This window comes from Ranitomeya variabilis, chromosome 2 (assembly GCF_051348905.1).
Source record: "Ranitomeya variabilis isolate aRanVar5 chromosome 2, aRanVar5.hap1, whole genome shotgun sequence".
Classification (NCBI taxonomy): Eukaryota; Metazoa; Chordata; class Amphibia; order Anura; family Dendrobatidae; genus Ranitomeya; species Ranitomeya variabilis.
In genome coordinates, this window is record NC_135233.1 from 516,801,121 (window position 1) to 516,828,620 (window position 27,500).

At 40.5% G+C, this 27,500-nt stretch overlaps 16 non-coding genes across 16 annotated transcripts; all 16 read left to right on the top strand.

Annotated features, from left to right (window-relative positions):
- The first annotated feature begins 11,932 nt into the window (after positions 1-11,932).
- Positions 11,933-12,014, top strand: TRNAS-AGA (transfer RNA serine (anticodon AGA)). Its single transcript has one exon. It is a non-coding gene; the product is annotated as a tRNA-Ser (tRNA).
- Positions 12,015-12,678: 664 nt separating this feature from the next.
- Positions 12,679-12,750, top strand: TRNAQ-CUG (transfer RNA glutamine (anticodon CUG)). Its single transcript has one exon. It is a non-coding gene; the product is annotated as a tRNA-Gln (tRNA).
- Positions 12,751-13,725: 975 nt separating this feature from the next.
- Positions 13,726-13,807, top strand: TRNAS-AGA (transfer RNA serine (anticodon AGA)). The gene has a single exon. It is a non-coding gene; the product is annotated as a tRNA-Ser (tRNA).
- Positions 13,808-14,471: 664 nt separating this feature from the next.
- TRNAQ-CUG (transfer RNA glutamine (anticodon CUG)) lies at positions 14,472-14,543 on the top strand. The gene has a single exon. It is a non-coding gene; the product is annotated as a tRNA-Gln (tRNA).
- Positions 14,544-15,510: 967 nt separating this feature from the next.
- On the top strand, positions 15,511-15,592 carry TRNAS-AGA (transfer RNA serine (anticodon AGA)). The gene has a single exon. It is a non-coding gene; the product is annotated as a tRNA-Ser (tRNA).
- Positions 15,593-16,256: 664 nt separating this feature from the next.
- On the top strand, positions 16,257-16,328 carry TRNAQ-CUG (transfer RNA glutamine (anticodon CUG)). The gene has a single exon. It is a non-coding gene; the product is annotated as a tRNA-Gln (tRNA).
- A 967-nt stretch (positions 16,329-17,295) lies between these two features.
- On the top strand, positions 17,296-17,377 carry TRNAS-AGA (transfer RNA serine (anticodon AGA)). The gene has a single exon. It is a non-coding gene; the product is annotated as a tRNA-Ser (tRNA).
- Positions 17,378-18,041: 664 nt separating this feature from the next.
- On the top strand, positions 18,042-18,113 carry TRNAQ-CUG (transfer RNA glutamine (anticodon CUG)). The gene has a single exon. It is a non-coding gene; the product is annotated as a tRNA-Gln (tRNA).
- A 1,407-nt stretch (positions 18,114-19,520) lies between these two features.
- On the top strand, positions 19,521-19,592 carry TRNAQ-CUG (transfer RNA glutamine (anticodon CUG)). Its single transcript has one exon. It is a non-coding gene; the product is annotated as a tRNA-Gln (tRNA).
- A 967-nt stretch (positions 19,593-20,559) lies between these two features.
- Positions 20,560-20,641, top strand: TRNAS-AGA (transfer RNA serine (anticodon AGA)). The gene has a single exon. It is a non-coding gene; the product is annotated as a tRNA-Ser (tRNA).
- A 664-nt stretch (positions 20,642-21,305) lies between these two features.
- TRNAQ-CUG (transfer RNA glutamine (anticodon CUG)) lies at positions 21,306-21,377 on the top strand. Its single transcript has one exon. It is a non-coding gene; the product is annotated as a tRNA-Gln (tRNA).
- A 1,407-nt stretch (positions 21,378-22,784) lies between these two features.
- On the top strand, positions 22,785-22,856 carry TRNAQ-CUG (transfer RNA glutamine (anticodon CUG)). The gene has a single exon. It is a non-coding gene; the product is annotated as a tRNA-Gln (tRNA).
- Positions 22,857-24,263: 1,407 nt separating this feature from the next.
- On the top strand, positions 24,264-24,335 carry TRNAQ-CUG (transfer RNA glutamine (anticodon CUG)). Its single transcript has one exon. It is a non-coding gene; the product is annotated as a tRNA-Gln (tRNA).
- A 963-nt stretch (positions 24,336-25,298) lies between these two features.
- TRNAS-AGA (transfer RNA serine (anticodon AGA)) lies at positions 25,299-25,380 on the top strand. Its single transcript has one exon. It is a non-coding gene; the product is annotated as a tRNA-Ser (tRNA).
- Positions 25,381-26,044: 664 nt separating this feature from the next.
- On the top strand, positions 26,045-26,116 carry TRNAQ-CUG (transfer RNA glutamine (anticodon CUG)). Its single transcript has one exon. It is a non-coding gene; the product is annotated as a tRNA-Gln (tRNA).
- A 967-nt stretch (positions 26,117-27,083) lies between these two features.
- Positions 27,084-27,165, top strand: TRNAS-AGA (transfer RNA serine (anticodon AGA)). The gene has a single exon. It is a non-coding gene; the product is annotated as a tRNA-Ser (tRNA).
- The last annotated feature ends 335 nt before the right edge of the window (positions 27,166-27,500 follow it).

The following is a 27,500-nucleotide window of genomic DNA, read 5'->3' on the forward strand; positions in this document are numbered from 1 at the left end:
ATCGGCCGCAGATCCGCAGCGGATCGGACGCGGATCCGCAGCGGATCCGCAGCGGATCGGCCGCGGATCCGCAGCGGATTGGCAGCGGATCCGCAGCGGATCGGCCGCGGATCGGCCGCGGATCGGCAGCGGATCGTGTTATGACCCCAATGGCGAGGGTCTCAGAGGAACGTGGAAGTCTGCAGAATACAAAAATCCAGCTCATAGGGCAGTGGTAGCTGGGTTGACCATATATCTACTCCTAACGCCAACACTAGAAGTAGCCGGGGATCATTCCTACGTTGATTCTAGATGACACGCTCCAGCCGGAGAATCTAGCTACCCCTAGTAGAGGAAAACAAAAGACCTTTCTTGCCTCCAGAGAAGGGGACCCCAAAGCTGGATAGAAGCCCCCCACAAATAATAACGGTGAGGTAAGAGGAAATGACAAACACAGAAATGAACCAGGTTTAGCACAGAGAGGCCCGCTTACTGATAGCAGAATAAAGAAAGGTAACTTATATGGTCAACAAAAACCCTATCAAAATCCACACTGGAAATTCAAGAACCCCCGAACCGTCTAACGGTCCGGGGGGAGAACACCAGCCCCATAGAGCTTCCAGCAAAGGTCAGGATATATATTTGGAACAAGCTGGACAAAAATACAAAACCAAAACAAAATAGCAAAAAGCAAAAAGCGGACTTAGCTGATATAACTGGAACCAGGATCAGTAGACAAGAGCACAGCAGACTAGCTCTGATAACTACGTTGCCAGGCATTGAACTGAAGGTCCAGGGAGCTTAAATAGCAACACCCTTAACTAACGACCCAGGTGCGGATAAAAGGAATGACAGAAAAACCAGAGTCAAAAAACTAGTAACCACTAGAGGGAGCAAAAAGTAAATTCACAACAGTACCCCCCCCTTAGTGAGGGGTCACCGAACCCTCACCACGACCACCAGGGCGATCAGGATGAGCGGCATGAAAGGCACGAACTAAATCGGCCGCATGAACATCAGAGGCGACCACCCAGGAATTATCCTCCTGACCATAGCCCTTCCACTTGACCAGGTACTGAAGCCTCCGCCTGGAGAGGCGAGAATCCAAGATCTTCTCCACCACGTACTCCAACTCGCCCTCAACCAACACCGGAGCAGGAGGCTCAGCAGAAGGAACTATAGGCACAATGTACCGCCGCAACAAGGACCTATGAAATACATTGTGAATAGCAAACGACACAGGAAGATCCAGACGAAAAGATACAGGATTAAGGATTTCCAATATCTTGTAAGGCCCAATAAAACGAGGTTTAAATTTGGGAGAGGAGACCTTCATAGGAACAAAGCGGGAAGAAAGCCATACCAAATCCCCAACGCGTAGTCGGGGACCCACACCGCGGCGGCGGTTGGCAAAGCGCTGAGCCCTCTCCTGTGACAACTTCAAGTTGTCCACCACATGATTCCAGATCCGCTGCAACCTATCCACCACAGAATCCACCCCAGGACAGTCAGAAGGCTCCACATGACCCGAAGAAAAGCGAGGATGGAAACCAGAGTTGCAGAAAAAAGGCGAAACCAAGGTGGCGGAACTAGCCCGATTATTAAGGGCAAACTCAGCCAACGGCAAGAATGTCACCCAATCGTCCTGATCAGCAGAGACAAAACACCTCAAATAAGCCTCCAAAGTCTGATTGGTTCGCTCCGTCTGTCCATTAGTCTGAGGATGGAAAGCAGACGAAAACGACAAATCAATGCCCATCCTACTACAAAAGGATCGCCAGAATCTGGAAACGAACTGGGATCCTCTGTCTGACACAATATTCTCAGGGATGCCGTGCAAACGAACCACGTTCTGGAAAAACACAGGAACCAGATCGGAAGAGGAAGGCAGCTTAGGCAAAGGAACCAAATGGACCATCTTTGAGAAGCGATCACATATCACCCAGATAACGGACATGCCCTGGGATAGCGGAAGATCAGAAATGAAATCCATGGAGATATGTGTCCAAGGTCTCTTCGGGACAGGCAAGGGCAAGAGCAAACCGCTGGCACGAGAACAGCAAGGCTTAGCTCGAGCACAAGTCCCACAGGACTGCACAAATGACCGCACATCCCTTGACAAGGAAGGCCACCAAAAGGACCTGGCCACCAGATCTCTGGTGCCAAAAATTCCCGGGTGACCTGCCAACACCGAGGAATGAACCTCGGAAATGACTCTGCTGGTCCACTTATCCGGGACAAACAGTCTGTCAGGTGGACAAGACTCAGGCCTATCAGCCTGAAATCTCTGCAACACACGTCGCAGATCCGGAGAAATAGCTGACAAGATAACTCCATCTTTAAGAATACCAACAGGATCAGCGACTCCAGGAGCATCAGGCACAAAGCTCCTAGAAAGAGCATCGGCCTTCACATTCTTTGAACCTGGTAAATACGAGACAACAAAATCAAAGCGGGAGAAAAACAATGACCAGCGGGCCTGTCTCGGATTAAGGCGTTTAGCAGACTCGAGATACATCAGATTTTTGTGATCAGTCAAGACCACCACACGATGCTTAGCACCCTCGAGCAAATGACGCCACTCCTCAAATGCCCATTTCATGGCCAACAACTCCCGATTGCCCACATCATAATTTCGCTCGGCAGGCGAAAACTTCCTAGAGAAAAAGGCACAAGGTTTCATAACAGAGCAACCAGGGCCTCTCTGCGACAAAACGGCCCCTGCTCCAATCTCTGAAGCATCCACCTCAACCTGAAAGGGAAGTGAGACATCGGGCTGGCACAAAACAGGCGCCGAAGTAAACCGGCGTTTCAACTCCTGGAAAGCCTCCACGGCAGCAGGAGCCCAGTTAGCTACATCGGAGCCCTTCTTGGTCATATCCGTCAAAGGTTTCACAATGCTAGAAAAATTAGCGATAAAACGACGGTAGAAGTTAGCGAAACCCAAGAACTTCTGTAGACTCTTAACTGACGAGGGCTGAGTCCAATCAAGAATAGCTCGGACCTTGACTGGGTCCATCTCCACAGCAGAAGGGGAAAAAATGAACCCCAAAAAGGGAACCTTCTGTACACCAAAGAGACACTTTGAGCCCTTGACAAACAAAGAATTTTCACGCAAAATTTTAAAGACCAACCTGACCTGCTCCACATGCGAATCCCAATTATCAGAAAAAACCAAAATATCATCCAGATAAACAATCAAAAATTTATCCAGATACTTCCGGAAAATGTCATGCATAAAGGACTGAAAAACTGAAGGCGCATTGGAGAGCCCAAAAGGCATCACCAAGTACTCAAAATGACCTTCGGGCGTATTGAATGCGGTTTTCCATTCATCACCTTGCTTAATGCGCACAAGGTTGTACGCACCACGAAGATCTATCTTGGTGAACCACTTGGCACCTTTAATCCGGGCAAACAAGTCAGACAACAGCGGTAAAGGATACTGAAATTTGACAGTGATCTTATTTAAAAGCCGATAATCAATACAAGGTCTCAAAGATCCGTCCTTTTTTGCCACAAAAAAGAATCCCGCACCAAGAGGGGAAGAAGACGGACGAATATGTCCTTTCTCTAGAGACTCCTTGATATATGAACGCATAGCGGTATGTTCAGGTACCGACAGATTAAACAGTCTTCCCTTAGGAAATTTACTGCCTGGGATCAAATCTATAGCACAGTCACAGTCCCTATGAGGAGGCAGTGCACTGGACTCAGACTCACTGAAGACATCCTGATAATCAGACAAATACTCCGGAACTTCCGAAGGCGTAGAAGAAGCAATAGACACAGGCAGGGAATCCCCATGAATACCACGACAGCCCCAACTTGAGACTGACATAGCCTTCCAGTCCAGGACTGGATTATGGGTCTGTAACCATGGCAGCCCTAAAACAACCAAATCATGCATTTTATGTAAAACCAGGAAACGTATCACCTCGCGGTGTTCAGGAGTCATGCACATGGTAACCTGTGTCCAATACTGCGGTTTATTTGCTGCCAATGGCGTAGCATCAATACCCCTAAGAGGAATAGGATTTTCTAATGGTTCAAGAGTAAAACCACAGTGCTTAGCAAATGACAGATCCATAAGACTCAGGGCAGCACCTGAATCTACAAACGCCAAGACAGGAAAAGACGACAGTGAGCAAATCAAAGTTACAGACAGAATAAATTTAGGTTGCAAATTACCAACGGTGACAGGACTAACAACCTTAGCTATACGTTTAGAGCATGCTGAGATAATATGTGTAGAATCACCACAGTAGTAGCACAAGCCATTCCGGCGTCCATGAATTTTCCGCTCATTTCTAGTCAGGATTCTATCACATTGCATTAAATCAGGTGTCTGTTCAGACAACACCATGAGGGAATTTGCGATTTTTCTATCACATTGCACCGAATTAGGTGTCTGTTCAGACAACACCATGAGGGAATTTGCGGTTTTGCGCTCCCGCAACCGCCGGTCAATTTGAATAGCCAGTGCCATAGTATCATTCAGACCTGTGGGAATGGGAAAACCCACCATAACATTCTTAATGGCTTCAGAAAGGCCATTTCTAAAATTAGCGGCCAGTGCACACTCGTTCCAATGTGTCAGCACGGACCATTTCCGAAATTTTTGGCAGTACACTTCAGCCTCGTCCTGCCCCTGAGACATAGCCAGCAAGGCCTTTTCTGCCTGAATCTCAAGATTGGGTTCCTCATAAAGTAAACCGAGCGCCAGAAAAAACGCATTAATATCAGCCAATGCCGGATCTCCTGGCGCCAGCGAAAAAGCCCAATCCTGAGGGTCGCCCCGTAAGAACGAAATAACAATTTTTACTTGCTGAGCAGAGTCTCCAGATGAACAGGGTCTCAGGGACAAAAACAATTTACAATTATTCACAAAATTCCTAAACTTAAACCTGTCTCCGGAAAACAGTTCAGGAATCGGTATTTTAGGTTCTGACCTAGGATTACTGATAACATAGTCTTGTATGCCCTGCACACGAGTAGCCAGCTGGTCCACACTTGTAATCAAGGTCTGGACATTCATGTCTGCAGCAAGCATAGCCACTCTGAGGTAAAGGGGAAGAAGGAAAAAAAAAAAAAAAAACCTCAGAATCTTCTTTCTTATAATCCCTCTTCTGCAATGCATTAAACATTTAATACTGGCCTGGCAAACTGTTATGACCCCAATGGCGAGGGTCTCAGAGGAACGTGGAAGTCTGCAGAATACAAAAATCCAGCTCATAGGGCAGTGGTAGCTGGGTTGACCATATATCTACTCCTAACGCCAACACTAGAAGTAGCCGGGGATCATTCCTACGTTGATTCTAGATGACACGCTCCAGCCGGAGAATCTAGCTACCCCTAGTAGAGGAAAACAAAAGACCTTTCTTGCCTCCAGAGAAGGGGACCCCAAAGCTGGATAGAAGCCCCCCACAAATAATAACGGTGAGGTAAGAGGAAATGACAAACACAGAAATGAACCAGGTTTAGCACAGAGAGGCCCGCTTACTGATAGCAGAATAAAGAAAGGTAACTTATATGGTCAACAAAAACCCTATCAAAATCCACACTGGAAATTCAAGAACCCCCGAACCGTCTAACGGTCCGAGGGGAGAACACCAGCCCCCTAGAGCTTCCAGCAAAGGTCAGGATATATATTTGGAACAAGCTGGACAAAAATACAAAACCAAAACAAAATAGCAAAAAGCAAAAAGCGGACTTAGCTGATATAACTGGAACCAGGATCAGTAGACAAGAGCACAGCAGACTAGCTCTGATAACTACGTTGCCAGGCATTGAACTGAAGGTCCAGGGAGCTTAAATAGCAACACCCTTAACTAACGACCCAGGTGCGGATAAAAGGAATGACAGAAAAACCAGAGTCAAAAAACTAGTAACCACTAGAGGGAGCAAAAAGTAAATTCACAACAGGATCGGCAGCGGATCGGCCGCGGATCCGCAGCGGATTGGCAGCGGATTGGCCGCTGCGAATTCGAAGCAGTTTTCCATCAGGTTTACAGTACCATGTACACCTAAGGAAAACCAAATCCGCTGTGCCCATGGTGCGGAAAATTCCGTGCAGAAACGCTGCATTGTATTTTCCGCAGCATGTCAATTCTTTGTGCGGATTCCGCAGCATTTTACACCTGTTCCTCAATAGGAATCCGCAGGTGAAATCCGCACAAAAAAACACTGGAAATCTGCTGTAAATCCGCAGGTAAAACGCAGTGCCTTTTACCTGCAGATTTTTCAAAAATCGTGCGGAAAGATCTCACACGAATCCACAACGTGGGCACATAGCCTTAGGGTTAGGGTTGGAATTAGAGTTAGGGTTGGAATTAGGGCTAGGGTTTGAAATAGGGTTAAGATTAGGCTTGTGGTTAGGGTTACGGATAGGGTTAGGGGTGTGTTGGGGTTACAGTTGTGGTTAGGGTTGGGATTAGGGTTAGGATTAGGGTTGGAATTAGGGTTACGGGTGTGTTGCGGTTAGGGTTGTGGTTAGGGGTGTGTTGGGGTTAGGGTTGTGATTAGGGTTATGGCTACAGTTGGGATTAGGATTAGGGGTGTGTTGGGGTTAGTGTTGAAGTTAGAATTGAGGGGTTTCCACTGTTTAGGCACATCAGGGGTCTCCAAACGCAACATGGCGCCACCATTGATTCCAGCCAATCTTGCGTTCAAAAAGTCAAATGGTGCTCCCGCCCTTCCAAGCCCCGACATGCGCCCAAACAGTGGTTTACCCCCACATTTGGGGTACCAGCGTACTCAGGACAAACTGGGCAACAACTGTTGGGGTCCAATTTCTCCTGTCACCCTTGCAAAAATAAAAAATTACTTGCTAAAACATAATTTTTGAGGAAAGAACAATTATTTTTTATTTTCACGGCTCTGCGTTATAAACTTCTGTGAAGCACTTGGGGGTTGAAAGTGCTCACCACACATCTAGATAAGTTCCTTCGGGGGTCTAGTTTCCAAAATGGGGTCACTTGTGGGGTGTTTCTACTGTTTAGGCACATCAGGGGCTCTGCAAATGCAATGTGACGCCCGCAGACCATTCCATCAAAGTCTGCATTTCAAATGTCACTACTTCCCTTCCGAGCCCTGACGTGTGCCCAAACAGTGGTTTACCCCCACATATGGGGTATCAGCGTATTCACAACAAACTGGGCAACAAATATTGGGGTCCAAATTCTCCTGTTACCCTTGTGAAAATAAAAAATTGCTTGCTAAAACATCTTTTTTGAGGAAAGAAAAATGATTTTTTATTTTCACGGCTCTGCGTTGTAAACTTCTGTGAAGCACTTGGGGGTTGAACGTGCTCACCACACATCTAGATAAGTTCCTTGGGGGGTCTAGTTTCCAAAATGGGGTCACTTGTGGGGGGTTTCTACTGTTTAGGCCTATCAGGGGCTCTGCAAACGTAACATGATGCCCGCAGACCATTCCATCAAAGTCTGCATTCCAAAACGTCACTACTTCCCTTCCGAGCCCCGGCATGTGCCCAAACAGTGGTTTACCCCCACATATGGGGTATCAGCGTACTCAGGAGAAACTGGACAACAACTTTTGGGGTCCAATTTCTCCTGTTACTCTTGCAAAAATAAAAAATTCTGGGCTAAAAAAATATTTTTGAGGAAAGGAAACACATTTATTATTTTCACGGCTCTGCGTTATAAACTTCTGTGAAGCACTTGGGGGTGCAAAGTGCTCACCACACATCTAGATAAGTTCCCTTGGGGGTCTAGTTTCCAAAATGGAGTCACTTGTGGGGAGTTCCTACTGTTTAGGCACATCAGGGACTCTGCAAACGCAACCTGATGCCCGCAGAGCATTCCATCAAAGTCTGCATTTCAAAACGTCACTACTTTCCTTCCGAACCCCGACGTGTGCCAAAACAGTGGTTTACCCCCACATATGGGGTATCAGCGTACTCAGGAGAAACTGGACAACAACTTTTGGGGTCCAATTTCTCCTGTTACTCTTGCAGAAATAAAAAAATTCTGGGCTAAAAAAATATTTTTGAGGAAAGGAAACACATTTTTTATTTTCACGGCTCTGCGTTATAAACTTCTGTGAAGCACTTGGGGGTGCAAAGTGCTCACCACACATCTAGATAAGTTCCCTTGGGGGTCTAGTTTCCAAAATGGAGTCACTTGTGGGGAGTTCCTACTGTTTAGGCACATCAGGGACTCTGCAAACGCAACCTGATGCCCGCAGAGCATTCCATCAAAGTCTGCATTTCAAAACGTCACTACTTTCCTTCCGAACCCCGACGTGTGCCAAAACAGTGGTTTACCCCCACATATGGGGTATCAGCGTACTCAGGAGAAACTGGACAACAACTTTTGGGGTCCAATTTCTCCTGTTACCCTTGGGAAAATAAAAAATTGTGGGCTAAAATATCATTTTTGAGAAAAGAAAAATTATTTTTTATTTTCATGGCTCTGCGTTATAAACTTCTGTGAAGCACTTGGGGGTTCAAAGTGCTCACCACACATCGAGATTAGTTCCTTGGGAGGTCTAGTTTCCAAAATGGGTTCACTTGTGCGGGAGCTCCAATGTTTAGGCACACAGGGGCTCTCCAAACGCGACATGGTGTCCGCTAATGATTGGAGCTAATTTTCCATTCAAAAAGCCAAATGGCGTGCCTTCCCTTCCGAGCTCTGCCGTGCGCCCAAACAGTGGTTTACCCCCACATATGGGGTATCATCGTACTCAGGACAAACTGGACAACAACATTTGGGGTCCAATTTCTCCTATTACCCTTGGGAAAATAAAAAATTCTGGGCTAAAAATCATTTTTTAGGAAAGAAATTTTTTTTTTTTTTCACGGCTCTGCGTTATAAACTTCTGTGAAGCACCTGGGGGTTATAAGTGCTCACTATGCATCTAGATAAGTTCCTTGGGGGGTCTAGTTTCCAAAATGGGGTCACTTGTAGGGGAGCTCCAATGTTTAGGCACACAGGGGCTCTCCAAACGCGACATGGTGTCCGCTAACGATTGGAGCTAATTTTCCATTCAAAAAGTCAAATGGCACGCCTCCCCTTCCGAGCCTTGCCGTGCACCCAAACAGTGGTTTACTTCCACATATGAGGTATCGGCATACTCAGGAGAAATTGCCCAACTAATTTTAGGATCCATTTTATCCTGTTGCCCATGTGAAAATGAAAGAATTGAGGCTAAAAAAATTTTGTGTGAAAAAAAAGTACTTTTTCATTTTTGCGGATCAATTTGTGAAGCACCTGGGGGTTTAAAGTGCTCACTATGCCTCTAGATGAGTTCCTTGGGGGGTCTAGTTTCCAAAATGGGGTCACTTGTGGAGGAGCTCCAATGTTTAGGCACACAGGGGCTTTCCAAACGTGACATGGTGTCCGCTAACGATGGAGATAATTTTTCATTCAAAAAGTCAAATGGCGCTCCTTCCCTTCCGAGCCTTACCATGTGCCCAAACAGTAGTTTACCCCCACATGTGAGGTATTGGTGTACTCAGGAGAAATTGCCCAACAAAATTTAGGATCCATTTTATCCTGTTGCCCATGTGAAAATGAAAAAATTGAGGCTAAAATAATTTTTTTGTGAAAAAAAAGTACTTTTTCATTTTTACGGATCAATTTGTGAAGCATCTGGGGGTTTAAAGTGCTCACTATGCTTCTAGATAAGTTCCTTGGGGGGTCTAGTTTCCAAAATGGGGTCACTTGTGGGGGAGCTCCAATGTTTAGGCACACGGGGGCTCTCCAAACGCGACATGGTGTCCGCTAAAGATTGGAGCCAATTTTTCATTGAAAAAGTCAAATGGCGCTCCTTCCCTTCCGAGCCCTGCCGTGCGCCCAAACAGTGGTTTACCCCCACATATGAGGTATCAGCGTACTCAGGACAAATTGGACAACAAAGTCCGTGGTTCAGTTTCTCCTTTTACCCTTGGGAAAATAAAAAAATTGTTGCTAAAAGATCATTTTTGTGACTAAAAAGTTAAATGTTCATTTTTTACTTCCATGTTGCTTCTGCTGCTGTGAAACACCTGAAGGGTTAATAAACTTCTTGAATGTGGTTTTGAGCACCTTGAGGGGTGCAGTTTTTAGAATGGTGTCACTTTTGGGTATTTTCAGCCATATAGAACCCTCAAACTGACTTCAAATGTGAGGTGGTCCCTAAAAAAATTGGTTTTGTAAATTTTGTTGTAAAAATGAGAAATCACTGGTCAAATTTTAACCCTTATAACTTCCTAGCAAAAAAAAAATTTGTTTCCAAAATTGTGCTGATGTAAAGTATACATGTGGGAAATGTTATTTATTAACTATTTTGTGTCACATAACTCTCTGGTTTACCACTAACATGAAGCCCAATATGTCACGAAAAAACAATCTCAGAATCGCTAGGATCCGTTGAAGCGTTCCTGAGTTATTACCTCATAAAGGGACACTGGTCAGAATTGCAAAAAATGGCAAGGTCATGAAGGGGTTAAAAGAAGCGCCATGAGTGCCACCAGGTAAGTGGTGCATCTCCCTCTTTTGTCTAGCAGTTACAGACCACTGCTGTGGCAGATGTACTGAGACATGCACTTTTATTCACAGCAACCTTGAATTATCTCTTGGATAAAACTTTTTACCACACAATGAAAATTTTTTAGCCACTTCTGGATGAACAGCTTTCTAACAGTATAAGTTTTGCAGTTATTTTTTTCTTACCCTTTTTCCAAGTAACAGATCCAACACTCTATTTACTAGCCACTTTTCATCAACATTTAAAACTGTCATTGTTGAGATATCATGGAACTCTTGGCACACTTGTGGAAATAAAGTTTAGGAGATATTAATTTACCATTGTGTATTAATTGTAGATTTGCACTACAGCTTTAGAGCCTTTTTTCACCATGATTCATGAGTTCATATGTGCTTTTTAGCACAAAAAAACTGCAGCCAGTTATTTTTTGTGTGTGTGGTTCCATGGTGTAATGGTTAGCACTCTGGACTCTGAGTTCAAATCTCAGTGGAACCTGGGCAGCTCTTTGTACATGTGTTTCAGTTTTTGCACTTACACTGAGTTCTCCTGTGCCAAAGGTTTAACATAAAAAGATAAAAAGAGAAAGTTAAAATCAACATGCAAAACAAAGATTTGAATGTTCCAAGCATCCATGGAGTGATCACTTTGAGTTCTATGGCCAAATCTACCTTTAAAGCAGGATTACGGAAACTTAAAATTGACTTTAAGTTACAGCACTCTTACGAACTGTGTCACGCAAAGCAACCATACCCTTTGATTTATGTCAATGTTCACATAACACTTTTTCCAGGTGTATGAAACTGACAAGGATTTGAAGCTGAAATGGCTTCAGGAAATGTTGGCGTTTTCTTCCTGAATCATCTTTTCTTGTGTTTTTCAGAATTTCCTACAGCGGTTTGTAAACATTTTTGGTGGTGTTTCTCTAAAATTGTTTTGGGCATCTTTTGAGTCTGTTTTTGTGGCTTTTCTTTGTAGCTCACAAAATGCACCAAAAGTCTCTCAGGAACATTGAAGGAGTTTTCCTAACCTTGCCATTGAATTGTATTATAAGTATGGAGCTCTTCTAAATGAAAAACACCTGAAAAATGATATGCTTATTTTAGTTAACCGCTTGGCATTTTTGGAAACTTGATGTGGTTAAAAGACGCCCAAAAGCCTGATCATATGAACAGCAAGTCTTTTTTACGTGGAAATTAATTTGTTCAGTGTTTTCAGCATTTTCAGAGTAATTTTCAGGATGTTTTTGGAATGGACCCACTCCAAATCCGCCTTATAAAGAGGTAAAAGTCTTAAACTGTGCATGATTCCCATTGATGATGACTTTAAATCAGATTTTTACATTTTACTGGGACCTGGAAATTTGTTTCTATTTTCTGAGATGTTTTCCAGAGGGATAATCACTGATCTTGATCATGGTGCTATAAGAAAAGGTGTTTGATTCTCATCAAAAATCAACGTCTGAGTAGTCGTGGCCGAGTGGTTAAGGCGATGGACTAGAAATCAATTGGGGTTTCCCCGCGCAGGTTCAAATCCTGCCGACTACAAATATGTTCATATAGTTTTTTGACTGATTACCTGAGAAGATAAATTTGCGTGAGTCCTGTTTTATGCCACATGAAGGTGATATGCGAACTTTGGGCAGGGTTTCTAGAACCAGACTGACTTGATTTTTGGATGCATTTTATATAAGCCGATCTGACGCTACATCCCACGTGCGTCATGCCACTAATTAAAAGAAGCGCCATGAGTGCCACCAGGTAAGTGGTGCATCTCCCTCTTTTGTCTAGCAGTTACAGACCACTGCTGTGGCAGATGTACTGAGACATGCACTTTTATTCACAGCAACCTTGAATTATCTCTTGGATAAAACTTTTTACCACACAATGAAAATTTTTTAGCCACTTCTGGATGAACAGCTTTCTAACAGTATAAGTTTTGCAGTTATTTTTTTCTTACCCTTTTTCCAAGTAACAGATCCAACACTCTATTTACTAGCCACTTTTCATCAACATTTAAAACTGTCATTGTTGAGATATCATGGAACTCTTGGCACACTTGTGGAAATAAAGTTTAGGAGATATTAATTTACCATTGTGTATTAATTGTAGATTTGCACTACAGCTTTAGAGCCTTTTTTCACCATGATTCATGAGTTCATATGTGCTTTTTAGCACAAAAAAACTGCAGCCAGTTATTTTTTGTGCGTGTGGTTCCATGGTGTAATGGTTAGCACTCTGGACTCTGAATCCAGCGATCTGAGTTCAAATCTCAGTGGAACCTGGGCAGCTCTTTGTACATGTGTTTCAGTTTTTGCACTTACACTGAGTTCTCCTGTGCCAAAGGTTTAACATAAAAAGATAAAAAGAGAAAGTTAAAATCAACATGCAAAACAAAGATTTGAATGTTCCAAGCATCCATGGAGTGATCACTTTGAGTTCTATGGCCAAATCTACCTTTAAAGCAGGATTACGGAAACTTAAAATTGACTTTAAGTTACAGCACTCTTACGAACTGTGTCACGCAAAGCAACCATACCCTTTGATTTATGTCAATGTTCACATAACACTTTTTCCAGGTGTATGAAACTGACATGGATTTGAAGCTGAAATGGCTTCAGGAAATGTTGGCGTTTTCTTCCTGAATCATCTTCCTGAATCATCTTATGTTTTTCAGAATTTCCTACAGTGGTTTGTAAGCATTTTTGGTGGTGTTTCTCTAAAATTATTTTGGGCATCTTTTGAGTCTGTTTTTGTGGCTTTTCTTTGTAGCTCACAAAATGCACCAAAAGTCTCTCAGGAACATTGAAGGAGTTTTCCTAACCTTGCCATTGAATTGTATTATAAGTATGGAGCTCTTCTAAATGAAAAACAGCTGAAGAATGATATGCTTATTTTAGTTAACCGCTTGGCATTTTTGGAAACTTGATGTGGTTAAAAGACGCCCAAAAGCCTGATCATATGAACAGCAAGTCTTTTTTACGTGGAAATTAATTTGTTCAGTGTTTTCAGCATTTTCAGAGTAATTTTCAGGATGTTTTTGGAATGGACCCACTCCAAATCCGCCTTATAAAGAGGTAAAAGTCTTAAACTGTGCATGATTCCCATTGATGATGACTTTAAATCAGATTTTTACATTTTACTGGGACCTGGAAATTTGTTTCTATTTTCTGAGATGTTTTCCAGAGGGATAATCACTGATCTTGATCATGGTGCTATAAGAAAAGGTGTTTGATTCTCATCAAAAATCAACGTCTGAGTAGTCGTGGCCGAGTGGTTAAGGCGATGGACTAGAAATCAATTGGGGTTTCCCCGTGCAGGTTCAAATCCTGCCGACTACAAATATGTTCATATAGTTTTTTGACTGATTACCTGAGAAGATAAATTTGCGTGAGTCCTGTTTTATGCCACATGAAGGTGATATGCGAACTTTGGGCAGGGTTTCTAGAACCAGACTGACTTGATTTTTGGATGCATTTTATATAAGCCGATCTGACGCTACATCCCACGTGCGTCATGCCACTAATTAAAAGAAGCGCCATGAGTGCCACCAGGTAAGTGGTGCATCTCCCTCTTTTGTCTAGCAGTTACAGACCACTGCTGTGGCAGATGTACTGAGACATGCACTTTTATTCACAGCAACCTTGAATTATCTCTTGGATAAAACTTTTTACCACACAATGAAATTTTTTTAGCCACTTCTGGATGAACAGCTTTCTAACAGTATAAGTTTTGCAGTTATTTTTTTCTTACCCTTTTTCCAAGTAACAGATCCAACACTCTATTTACTAGCCACTTTTCATCAACATTTAAAACTGTCATTGTTGAGATATCATGGAACTCTTGGCACACTTGTGGAAATAAAGTTTAGGAGATATTAATTTACCATTGTGTATTAATTGTAGATTTGCACTACAGCTTTAGAGCCTTTTTTCACCATGATTCATGAGTTCATATGTGCTTTTTAGCACAAAAAAACTGCAGCCAGTTATTTTTTGTGCGTGTGGTTCCATGGTGTAATGGTTAGCACTCTGGACTCTGAATCCAGTGATCTGAGTTCAAATCTCAGTGGAACCTGGGCAGCTCTTTGTACATGTGTTTCAGTTTTTGCACTTACACTGAGTTCTCCTGTGCCAAAGGTTTAACATAAAAAGATAAAAAGAGAAAGTTAAAATCAACATGCAAAACAAAGATTTGAATGTTCCAAGCATCCATGGAGTGATCACTTTGAGTTCTATGGCCAAATCTACCTTTAAAGCAGGATTACGGAAACTTAAAATTGACTTTAAGTTACAGCACTCTTACGAACTGTGTCACGCAAAGCAACCATACCCTTTGATTTATGTCAATGTTCACATAACACTTTTTCCAGGTGTATGAAACTGACAAGGATTTGAAGCTGAAATGGCTTCAGGAAATGTTGGCGTTTTCTTCCTGAATCATCTTTTCTTGTGTTTTTCAGAATTTCCTACAGCGGTTTGTAAACATTTTTGGTGGTGTTTCTCTAAAATTGTTTTGGGCATCTTTTGAGTCTGTTTTTGTGGCTTTTCTTTGTAGCTCACAAAATGCACCAAAAGTCTCTCAGGAACATTGAAGGAGTTTTCCTAACCTTGCCATTGAATTGTATTATAAGTATGGAGCTCTTCTAAATGAAAAACACCTGAAAAATGATATGCTTATTTTAGTTAACCGCTTGGCATTTTTGGAAACTTGATGTGGTTAAAAGACGCCCAAAAGCCTGATCATATGAACAGCAAGTCTTTTTTACGTGGAAATTAATTTGTTCAGTGTTTTCAGCATTTTCAGAGTAATTTTCAGGATGTTTTTGGAATGGACCCACTCCAAATCCGCCTTATAAAGAGGTAAAAGTCTTAAACTGTGCATGATTCCCATTGATGATGACTTTAAATCAGATTTTTACATTTTACTGGGACCTGGAAATTTGTTTCTATTTTCTGAGATGTTTTCCAGAGGGATAATCACTGATCTTGATCATGGTGCTATAAGAAAAGGTGTTTGATTCTCATCAAAAATCAACGTCTGAGTAGTCGTGGCCGAGTGGTTAAGGCGATGGACTAGAAATCAATTGGGGTTTCCCCGTGCAGGTTCAAATCCTGCCGACTACAAATATGTTCATATAGTTTTTTGACTGATTACCTGAGAAGATAAATTTGCGTGAGTCCTGTTTTATGCCACATGAAGGTGATATGCGAACTTTGGGCAGGGTTTCTAGAACCAGACTGACTTGATTTTTGGATGCATTTTATATAAGCCGATCTGACGCTACATCCCACGTGCGTCATGCCACTAATTAAAAGAAGCGCCATGAGTGCCACCAGGTAAGTGGTGCATCTCCCTCTTTTGTCTAGCAGTTACAGACCACTGCTGTGGCAGATGTACTGAGACATGCACTTTTATTCACAGCAACCTTGAATTATCTCTTGGATAAAACTTTTTACCACACAATGAAATTTTTTTAGCCACTTCTGGATGAACAGCTTTCTAACAGTATAAGTTTTGCAGTTATTTTTTTCTTACCCTTTTTCCAAGTAACAGATCCAACACTCTATTTACTAGCCACTTTTCATCAACATTTAAAACTGTCATTGTTGAGATATCATGGAACTCTTGGCACACTTGTGGAAATAAAGTTTAGGAGATATTAATTTACCATTGTGTATTAATTGTAGATTTGCACTACAGCTTTAGAGCCTTTTTTCACCATGATTCATGAGTTCATATGTGCTTTTTAGCACAAAAAAACTGCAGCCAGTTATTTTTTGTGCGTGTGGTTCCATGGTGTAATGGTTAGCACTCTGGACTCTGAATCCAGCGATCTGAGTTCAAATCTCAGTGGAACCTGGGCAGCTCTTTGTACATGTGTTTCAGTTTTTGCACTTACACTGAGTTCTCCTGTGCCAAAGGTTTAACATAAAAAGATAAAAAGAGAAAGTTAAAATCAACATGCAAAACAAAGATTTGAATGTTCCAAGCATCCATGGAGTGATCACTTTGAGTTCTATGGCCAAATCTACCTTTAAAGCAGGATTACGGAAACTTAAAATTGACTTTAAGTTACAGCACTCTTACGAACTGTGTCACGCAAAGCAACCATACCCTTTGATTTATGTCAATGTTCACATAACACTTTTTCCAGGTGTATGAAACTGACAAGGATTTGAAGCTGAAATGTCTTCAGGAAATGTTGGCGTTTTCTTCCTGAATCATCTTTTCTTGTGTTTTTCAGAATTTCCTACAGCGGTTTGTAAACATTTTTGGTGGTGTTTCTCTAAAATTGTTTTGGGCATCTTTTGAGTCTGTTTTTGTGGCTTTTCTTTGTAGCTCACAAAATGCACCAAAAGTCTCTCAGGAACATTGAAGGAGTTTTCCTAACCTTGCCATTGAATTGTATTATAAGTATGGAGCTCTTCTAAATGAAAAACACCTGAAAAATGATATGCTTATTTTAGTTAACCGCTTGGCATTTTTGGAAACTTGATGTGGTTAAAAGACGCCCAAAAGCCTGATCATATGAACAGCAAGTCTTTTTTACGTGGAAATTAATTTGTTCAGTGTTTTCAGCATTTTCAGAGTAATTTTCAGGATGTTTTTGGAATGGACCCACTCCAAATCCGCCTTATAAAGAGGTAAAAGTCTTAAACTGTGCATGATTCCCATTGATGATGACTTTAAATCAGATTTTTACATTTTACTGGGACCTGGAAATTTGTTTCTATTTTCTGAGATGTTTTCCAGAGGGATAATCACTGATCTTGATCATGGTGCTATAAGAAAAGGTGTTTGATTCTCATCAAAAATCAACGTCTGAGTAGTCGTGGCCGAGTGGTTAAGGCGATGGACTAGAAATCAATTGGGGTTTCCCCGCGCAGGTTCAAATCCTGCCGACTACAAATATGTTCATATAGTTTTTTGACTGATTACCTGAGAAGATAAATTTGCGTGAGTCCTGTTTTATGCCACATGAAGGTGATATGCGAACTTTGGGCAGGGTTTCTAGAACCAGACTGACTTGATTTTTGGATGCATTTTATATAAGCCGATCTGACGCTACATCCCACGTGCGTCATGCCACTAATTAAAAGAAGCGCCATGAGTGCCACCAGGTAAGTGGTGCATCTCCCTCTTTTGTCTAGCAGTTACAGACCACTGCTGTGGCAGATGTACTGAGACATGCACTTTTATTCACAGCAACCTTGAATTATCTCTTGGATAAAACTTTTTACCACACAATGAAAATTTTTTAGCCACTTCTGGATGAACAGCTTTCTAACAGTATAAGTTTTGCAGTTATTTTTTTCTTACCCTTTTTCCAAGTAACAGATCCAACACTCTATTTACTAGCCACTTTTCATCAACATTTAAAACTGTCATTGTTGAGATATCATGGAACTCTTGGCACACTTGTGGAAATAAAGTTTAGGAGATATTAATTTACCATTGTGTATTAATTGTAGATTTGCACTACAGCTTTAGAGCCTTTTTTCACCATGATTCATGAGTTCATATGTGCTTTTTAGCACAAAAAAACTGCAGCCAGTTATTTTTTGTGCGTGTGGTTCCATGGTGTAATGGTTAGCACTCTGGACTCTGAATCCAGCGATCTGAGTTCAAATCTCAGTGGAACCTGGGCAGCTCTACATGTGTTTCAGTTTTTGCACTTACACTGAGTTCTCCTGTGCCAAAGGTTTAACATAAAAAGATAAAAAGAGAAAGTTAAAATCAACATGCAAAACAAAGATTTGAATGTTCCAAGCATCCATGGAGTGATCACTTTGAGTTCTATGGCCAAATCTACCTTTAAAGCAGGATTACGGAAACTTAAAATTGACTTTAAGTTACAGCACTCTTACGAACTGTGTCACGCAAAGCAACCATACCCTTTGATTTATGTCAATGTTCACATAACACTTTTTCCAGGTGTATGAAACTGACAAGGATTTGAAGCTGAAATGGCTTCAGGAAATGTTGGCGTTTTCTTCCTGAATCATCTTTTCTTGTGTTTTTCAGAATTTCCTACAGCGGTTTGTAAACATTTTTGGTGGTGTTTCTCTAAAATTGTTTTGGGCATCTTTTGAGTCTGTTTTTGTGGCTTTTCTTTGTAGCTCACAAAATGCACCAAAAGTCTCTCAGGAACATTGAAGGAGTTTTCCTAACCTTGCCATTGAATTGTATTATAAGTATGGAGCTCTTCTAAATGAAAAACACCTGAAAAATGATATGCTTATTTTAGTTAACCGCTTGGCATTTTTGGAAACTTGATGTGGTTAAAAGACGCCCAAAAGCCTGATCATATGAACAGCAAGTCTTTTTTACGTGGAAATTAATTTGTTCAGTGTTTTCAGCATTTTCAGAGTAATTTTCAGGATGTTTTTGGAATGGACCCACTCCAAATCCGCCTTATAAAGAGGTAAAAGTCTTAAACTGTGCATGATTCCCATTGATGATGACTTTAAATCAGATTTTTACATTATTCTAGAACCAGACTGACTTGATTTTTGGATGCATTTTATATAAGCCGATCTGACGCTACATCCCACGTGCGTCATGCCACTAATTAAAAGAAGCGCCATGAGTGCCACCAGGTAAGTGGTGCATCTCCCTCTTTTGTCTAGCAGTTACAGACCACTGCTGTGGCAGATGTACTGAGACATGCACTTTTATTCACAGCAACCTTGAATTATCTCTTGGATAAAACTTTTTACCACACAATGAAAATTTTTTAGCCACTTCTGGATGAACAGCTTTCTAACAGTATAAGTTTTGCAGTTATTTTTTTCTTACCCTTTTTCCAAGTAACAGATCCAACACTCTATTTACTAGCCACTTTTCATCAACATTTAAAACTGTCATTGTTGAGATATCATGGAACTCTTGGCACACTTGTGGAAATAAAGTTTAGGAGATATTAATTTACCATTGTGTATTAATTGTAGATTTGCACTACAGCTTTAGAGCCTTTTTTCACCATGATTCATGAGTTCATATGTGCTTTTTAGCACAAAAAAACTGCAGCCAGTTATTTTTTGTGCGTGTGGTTCCATGGTGTAATGGTTAGCACTCTGGACTCTGAATCCAGCGATCTGAGTTCAAATCTCAGTGGAACCTGGGCAGCTCTTTGTACATGTGTTTCAGTTTTTGCACTTACACTGAGTTCTCCTGTGCCAAAGGTTTAACATAAAAAGATAAAAAGAGAAAGTTAAAATCAACATGCAAAACAAAGATTTGAATGTTCCAAGCATCCATGGAGTGATCACTTTGAGTTCTATGGCCAAATCTACCTTTAAAGCAGGATTACGGAAACTTAAAATTGACTTTAAGTTACAGCACTCTTACGAACTGTGTCACGCAAAGCAACCATACCCTTTGATTTATGTCAATGTTCACATAACACTTTTTCCAGGTGTATGAAACTGACAAGGATTTGAAGCTGAAATGGCTTCAGGAAATGTTGGCGTTTTCTTCCTGAATCATCTTTTCTTGTGTTTTTCAGAATTTCCTACAGCGGTTTGTAAACATTTTTGGTGGTGTTTCTCTAAAATTGTTTTGGGCATCTTTTGAGTCTGTTTTTGTGGCTTTTCTTTGTAGCTCACAAAATGCACCAAAAGTCTCTCAGGAACATTGAAGGAGTTTTCCTAACCTTGCCATTGAATTGTATTATAAGTATGGAGCTCTTCTAAATGAAAAACACCTGAAAAATGATATGCTTATTTTAGTTAACCGCTTGGCATTTTTGGAAACTTGATGTGGTTAAAAGACGCCCAAAAGCCTGATCATATGAACAGCAAGTCTTTTTTACGTGGAAATTAATTTGTTCAGTGTTTTCAGCATTTTCAGAGTAATTTTCAGGATGTTTTTGGAATGGACCCACTCCAAATCCGCCTTATAAAGAGGTAAAAGTCTTAAACTGTGCATGATTCCCATTGATGATGACTTTAAATCAGATTTTTACATTTTACTGGGACCTGGAAATTTGTTTCTATTTTCTGAGATGTTTTCCAGAGGGATAATCACTGATCTTGATCATGGTGCTATAAGAAAAGGTGCTTGATTCTCATCAAAAATCAACGTCTGAGTAGTCGTGGCCGAGTGGTTAAGGCGATGGACTAGAAATCAATTGGGGTTTCCCCGCGCAGGTTCAAATCCTGCCGACTACAAATATGTTCATATAGTTTTTTGACTGATTACCTGAGAAGATAAATTTGCGTGAGTCCTGTTTTATGCCACATGAAGGTGATATGCGAACTTTGGGCAGGGTTTCTAGAACCAGACTGACTTGATTTTTGGATGCATTTTATATAAGCCGATCTGACGCTACATCCCACGTGCGTCATGCCACTAATTAAAAGAAGCGCCATGAGTGCCACCAGGTAAGTGGTGCATCTCCCTCTTTTGTCTAGCAGTTACAGACCACTGCTGTGGCAGATGTACTGAGACATGCACTTTTATTCACAGCAACCTTGAATTATCTCTTGGATAAAACTTTTTACCACACAATGAAAATTTTTTAGCCACTTCTGGATGAACAGCTTTCTAACAGTATAAGTTTTGCAGTTATTTTTTTCTTACCCTTTTTCCAAGTAACAGATCCAACACTCTATTTACTAGCCACTTTTCATCAACATTTAAAACTGTCATTGTTGAGATATCATGGAACTCTTGGCACACTTGTGGAAATAAAGTTTAGGAGATATTAATTTACCATTGTGTATTAATTGTAGATTTGCACTACAGCTTTAGAGCCTTTTTTCACCATGATTCATGAGTTCATATGTGCTTTTTAGCACAAAAAAACTGCAGCCAGTTATTTTTTGTGCGTGTGGTTCCATGGTGTAATGGTTAGCACTCTGGACTCTGAATCCAGCGATCTGAGTTCAAATCTCAGTGGAACCTGGGCAGCTCTACATGTGTTTCAGTTTTTGCACTTACACTGAGTTCTCCTGTGCCAAAGGTTTAACATAAAAAGATAAAAAGAGAAAGTTAAAATCAACATGCAAAACAAAGATTTGAATGTTCCAAGCATCCATGGAGTGATCACTTTGAGTTCTATGGCCAAATCTACCTTTAAAGCAGGATTACGGAAACTTAAAATTGACTTTAAGTTACAGCACTCTTACGAACTGTGTCACGCAAAGCAACCATACCCTTTGATTTATGTCAATGTTCACATAACACTTTTTCCAGGTGTATGAAACTGACAAGGATTTGAAGCTGAAATGGCTTCAGGAAATGTTGGCGTTTTCTTCCTGAATCATCTTTTCTTGTGTTTTTCAGAATTTCCTACAGCGGTTTGTAAACATTTTTGGTGGTGTTTCTCTAAAATTGTTTTGGGCATCTTTTGAGTCTGTTTTTGTGGCTTTTCTTTGTAGCTCACAAAATGCACCAAAAGTCTCTCAGGAACATTGAAGGAGTTTTCCTAACCTTGCCATTGAATTGTATTATAAGTATGGAGCTCTTCTAAATGAAAAACACCTGAAAAATGATATGCTTATTTTAGTTAACCGCTTGGCATTTTTGGAAACTTGATGTGGTTAAAAGACGCCCAAAAGCCTGATCATATGAACAGCAAGTCTTTTTTACGTGGAAATTAATTTGTTCAGTGTTTTCAGCATTTTCAGAGTAATTTTCAGGATGTTTTTGGAATGGACCCACTCCAAATCCGCCTTATAAAGAGGTAAAAGTCTTAAACTGTGCATGATTCCCATTGATGATGACTTTAAATCAGATTTTTACATTATTCTAGAACCAGACTGACTTGATTTTTGGATGCATTTTATATAAGCCGATCTGACGCTACATCCCACGTGCGTCATGCCACTAATTAAAAGAAGCGCCATGAGTGCCACCAGGTAAGTGGTGCATCTCCCTCTTTTGTCTAGCAGTTACAGACCACTGCTGTGGCAGATGTACTGAGACATGCACTTTTATTCACAGCAACCTTGAATTATCTCTTGGATAAAACTTTTTACCACACAATGAAAATTTTTTAGCCACTTCTGGATGAACAGCTTTCTAACAGTATAAGTTTTGCAGTTATTTTTTTCTTACCCTTTTTCCAAGTAACAGATCCAACACTCTATTTACTAGCCACTTTTCATCAACATTTAAAACTGTCATTGTTGAGATATCATGGAACTCTTGGCACACTTGTGGAAATAAAGTTTAGGAGATATTAATTTACCATTGTGTATTAATTGTAGATTTGCACTACAGCTTTAGAGCCTTTTTTCACCATGATTCATGAGTTCATATGTGCTTTTTAGCACAAAAAAACTGCAGCCAGTTATTTTTTGTGCGTGTGGTTCCATGGTGTAATGGTTAGCACTCTGGACTCTGAATCCAGCGATCTGAGTTCAAATCTCAGTGGAACCTGGGCAGCTCTACATGTGTTTCAGTTTTTGCACTTACACTGAGTTCTCCTGTGCCAAAGGTTTAACATAAAAAGATAAAAAGAGAAAGTTAAAATCAACATGCAAAACAAAGATTTGAATGTTCCAAGCATCCATGGAGTGATCACTTTGAGTTCTATGGCCAAATCTACCTTTAAAGCAGGATTACGGAAACTTAAAATTGACTTTAAGTTACAGCACTCTTACGAACTGTGTCACGCAAAGCAACCATACCCTTTGATTTATGTCAATGTTCACATAACACTTTTTCCAGGTGTATGAAACTGACAAGGATTTGAAGCTGAAATGGCTTCAGGAAATGTTGGCGTTTTCTTCCTAAATCATCTTTTCTTGTGTTTTTCAGAATTTCCTACAGCGGTTTGTAAACATTTTTGGTGGTGTTTCTCTAAAATTGTTTTGGGCATCTTTTGAGTCTGTTTTTGTGGCTTTTCTTTGTAGCTCACAAAATGCACCAAAAGTCTCTCAGGAACATTGAAGGAGTTTTCCTAACCTTGCCATTGAATTGTATTATAAGTATGGAGCTCTTCTAAATGAAAAACACCTGAAAAATGATATGCTTATTTTAGTTAACCGCTTGGCATTTTTGGAAACTTGATGTGGTTAAAAGACGCCCAAAAGCCTGATCATATGAACAGCAAGTCTTTTTTACGTGGAAATTAATTTGTTCAGTGTTTTCAGCATTTTCAGAGTAATTTTCAGGATGTTTTTGGAATGGACCCACTCCAAATCCGCCTTATAAAGAGGTAAAAGTCTTAAACTGTGCATGATTCCCATTGATGATGACTTTAAATCAGATTTTTACATTATTCTAGAACCAGACTGACTTGATTTTTGGATGCATTTTATATAAGCCGATCTGACGCTACATCCCACGTGCGTCATGCCACTAATTAAAAGAAGCGCCATGAGTGCCACCAGGTAAGTGGTGCATCTCCCTCTTTTGTCTAGCAGTTACAGACCACTGCTGTGGCAGATGTACTGAGACATGCACTTTTATTCACAGCAACCTTGAATTATCTCTTGGATAAAACTTTTTACCACACAATGAAAATTTTTTAGCCACTTCTGGATGAACAGCTTTCTAACAGTATAAGTTTTGCAGTTATTTTTTTCTTACCCTTTTTCCAAGTAACAGATCCAACACTCTATTTACTAGCCACTTTTCATCAACATTTAAAACTGTCATTGTTGAGATATCATGGAACTCTTGGCACACTTGTGGAAATAAAGTTTAGGAGATATTAATTTACCATTGTGTATTAATTGTAGATTTGCACTACAGCTTTAGAGCCTTTTTTCACCATGATTCATGAGTTCATATGTGCTTTTTAGCACAAAAAAACTGCAGCCAGTTATTTTTTGTGCGTGTGGTTCCATGGTGTAATGGTTAGCACTCTGGACTCTGAATCCAGCGATCTGAGTTCAAATCTCAGTGGAACCTGGGCAGCTCTACATGTGTTTCAGTTTTTGCACTTACACTGAGTTCTCCTGTGCCAAAGGTTTAACATAAAAAGATAAAAAGAGAAAGTTAAAATCAACATGCAAAACAAAGATTTGAATGTTCCAAGCATCCATGGAGTGATCACTTTGAGTTCTATGGCCAAATCTACCTTTAAAGCAGGATTACGGAAACTTAAAATTGACTTTAAGTTACAGCACTCTTACGAACTGTGTCACGCAAAGCAACCATACCCTTTGATTTATGTCAATGTTCACATAACACTTTTTCCAGGTGTATGAAACTGACAAGGATTTGAAGCTGAAATGGCTTCAGGAAATGTTGGCGTTTTCTTCCTGAATCATCTTTTCTTGTGTTTTTCAGAATTTCCTACAGCGGTTTGTAAACATTTTTGGTGGTGTTTCTCTAAAATTGTTTTGGGCATCTTTTGAGTCTGTTTTTGTGGCTTTTCTTTGTAGCTCACAAAATGCACCAAAAGTCTCTCAGGAACATTGAAGGAGTTTTCCTAACCTTGCCATTGAATTGTATTATAAGTATGGAGCTCTTCTAAATGAAAAACACCTGAAAAATGATATGCTTATTTTAGTTAACCGCTTGGCATTTTTGGAAACTTGATGTGGTTAAAAGACGCCCAAAAGCCTGATCATATGAACAGCAAGTCTTTTTTACGTGGAAATTAATTTGTTCAGTGTTTTCAGCATTTTCAGAGTAATTTTCAGGATGTTTTTGGAATGGACCCACTCCAAATCCGCCTTATAAAGAGGTAAAAGTCTTAAACTGTGCATGATTCCCATTGATGATGACTTTAAATCAGATTTTTACATTTTACTGGGACCTGGAAATTTGTTTCTATTTTCTGAGATGTTTTCCAGAGGGATAATCACTGATCTTGATCATGGTGCTATAAGAAAAGGTGTTTGATTCTCATCAAAAATCAACGTCTGAGTAGTCGTGGCCGAGTGGTTAAGGCGATGGACTAGAAATCAATTGGGGTTTCCCCGCGCAGGTTCAAATCCTGCCGACTACAAATATGTTGATATAGTTTTTTGACTGATTACCTGAGAAGATAAATTTGCGTGTGTCCTGTTTTATGCCACATGAAGGTGATATGCGAACTTTGGGCAGGGTTTCTAGAACCAGACTGACTTGATTTTTGGATGCATTTTATATAAGCCAATCTGACGCTACATCCCACGTGCGTCATGCCACTAATTAAAAGAAGCGCCATGAGTGCCACCAGGTAAGTGGTGCATCTCCCTCTTTTGTCTAGCAGTTACAGACCACTGCTGTGGCAGATGTACTGAGACATGCACTTTTATTCACAGCAACCTTGAATTATCTCTTGGATAAAACTTTTTACCACACAATGAAAATTTTTTAGCCACTTCTGGATGAACAGCTTTCTAACAGTATAAGTTTTGCAGTTATTTTTTTCTTACCCTTTTTCCAAGTAACAGATCCAACACTCTATTTACTAGCCACTTTTCATCAACATTTAAAACTGTCATTGTTGAGATATCATGGAACTCTTGGCACACTTGTGGAAATAAAGTTTAGGAGATATTAATTTACCATTGTGTATTAATTGTAGATTTGCACTACAGCTTTAGAGCCTTTTTTCACCATGATTCATGAGTTCATATGTGCTTTTTAGCACAAAAAAACTGCAGCCAGTTATTTTTTGTGCGTGTGGTTCCATGGTGTAATGGTTAGCACTCTGGACTCTGAATCCAGCGATCTGAGTTCAAATCTCAGTGGAACCTGGGCAGCTCTTTGTACATGTGTTTCAGTTTTTGCACTTACACTGAGTTCTCCTGTGCCAAAGGTTTAACATAAAAAGATAAAAAGAGAAAGTTAAAATCAACATGCAAAACAAAGATTTGAATGTTCCAAGCATCCATGGAGTGATCACTTTGAGTTCTATGGCCAAATCTACCTTTAAAGCAGGATTACGGAAACTTAAAATTGACTTTAAGTTACAGCACTCTTACGAACTGTGTCACGCAAAGCAACCATACCCTTTGATTTATGTCAATGTTCACATAACACTTTTTCCAGGTGTATGAAACTGACAAGGATTTGAAGCTGAAATGGCTTCAGGAAATGTTGGCGTTTTCTTCCTGAATCATCTTTTCTTGTGTTTTTCAGAATTTCCTACAGCGGTTTGTAAACATTTTTGGTGGTGTTTCTCTAAAATTGTTTTGGGCATCTTTTGAGTCTGTTTTTGTGGCTTTTCTTTGTAGCTCACAAAATGCACCAAAAGTCTCTCAGGAACATTGAAGGAGTTTTCCTAACCTTGCCATTGAATTGTATTATAAGTATGGAGCTCTTCTAAATGAAAAACACCTGAAAAATGATATGCTTATTTTAGTTAACCGCTTGGCATTTTTGGAAACTTGATGTGGTTAAAAGACGCCCAAAAGCCTGATCATATGAACAGCAAGTCTTTTTTACGTGGAAATTAATTTGTTCAGTGTTTTCAGCATTTTCAGAGTAATTTTCAGGATGTTTTTGGAATGGACCCACTCCAAATCCGCCTTATAAAGAGGTAAAAGTCTTAAACTGTGCATGATTCCCATTGATGATGACTTTAAATCAGATTTTTACATTTTACTGGGACCTGGAAATTTGTTTCTATTTTCTGAGATGTTTTCCAGAGGGATAATCACTGATCTTGATCATGGTGCTATAAGAAAAGGTGTTTGATTCTCATCAAAAATCAACGTCTGAGTAGTCGTGGCCGAGTGGTTAAGGCGATGGACTAGAAATCAATTGGGGTTTCCCCGCGCAGGTTCAAATCCTGCCGACTACAAATATGTTCATATAGTTTTTTGACTGATTACCTGAGAAGATAAATTTGCGTGAGTCCTGTTTTATGCCACATGAAGGTGATATGCGAACTTTGGGCAGGGTTTCTAGAACCAGACTGACTTGATTTTTGGATGCATTTTATATAAGCCGATCTGACGCTACATCCCACGTGCGTCATGCCACTAATTAAAAGAAGCGCCATGAGTGCCACCAGGTAAGTGGTGCATCTCCCTCTTTTGTCTAGCAGTTACAGACCACTGCTGTGGCAGATGTACTGAGACATGCACTTTTATTCACAGCAACCTTGAATTATCTCTTGGATAAAACTTTTTACCA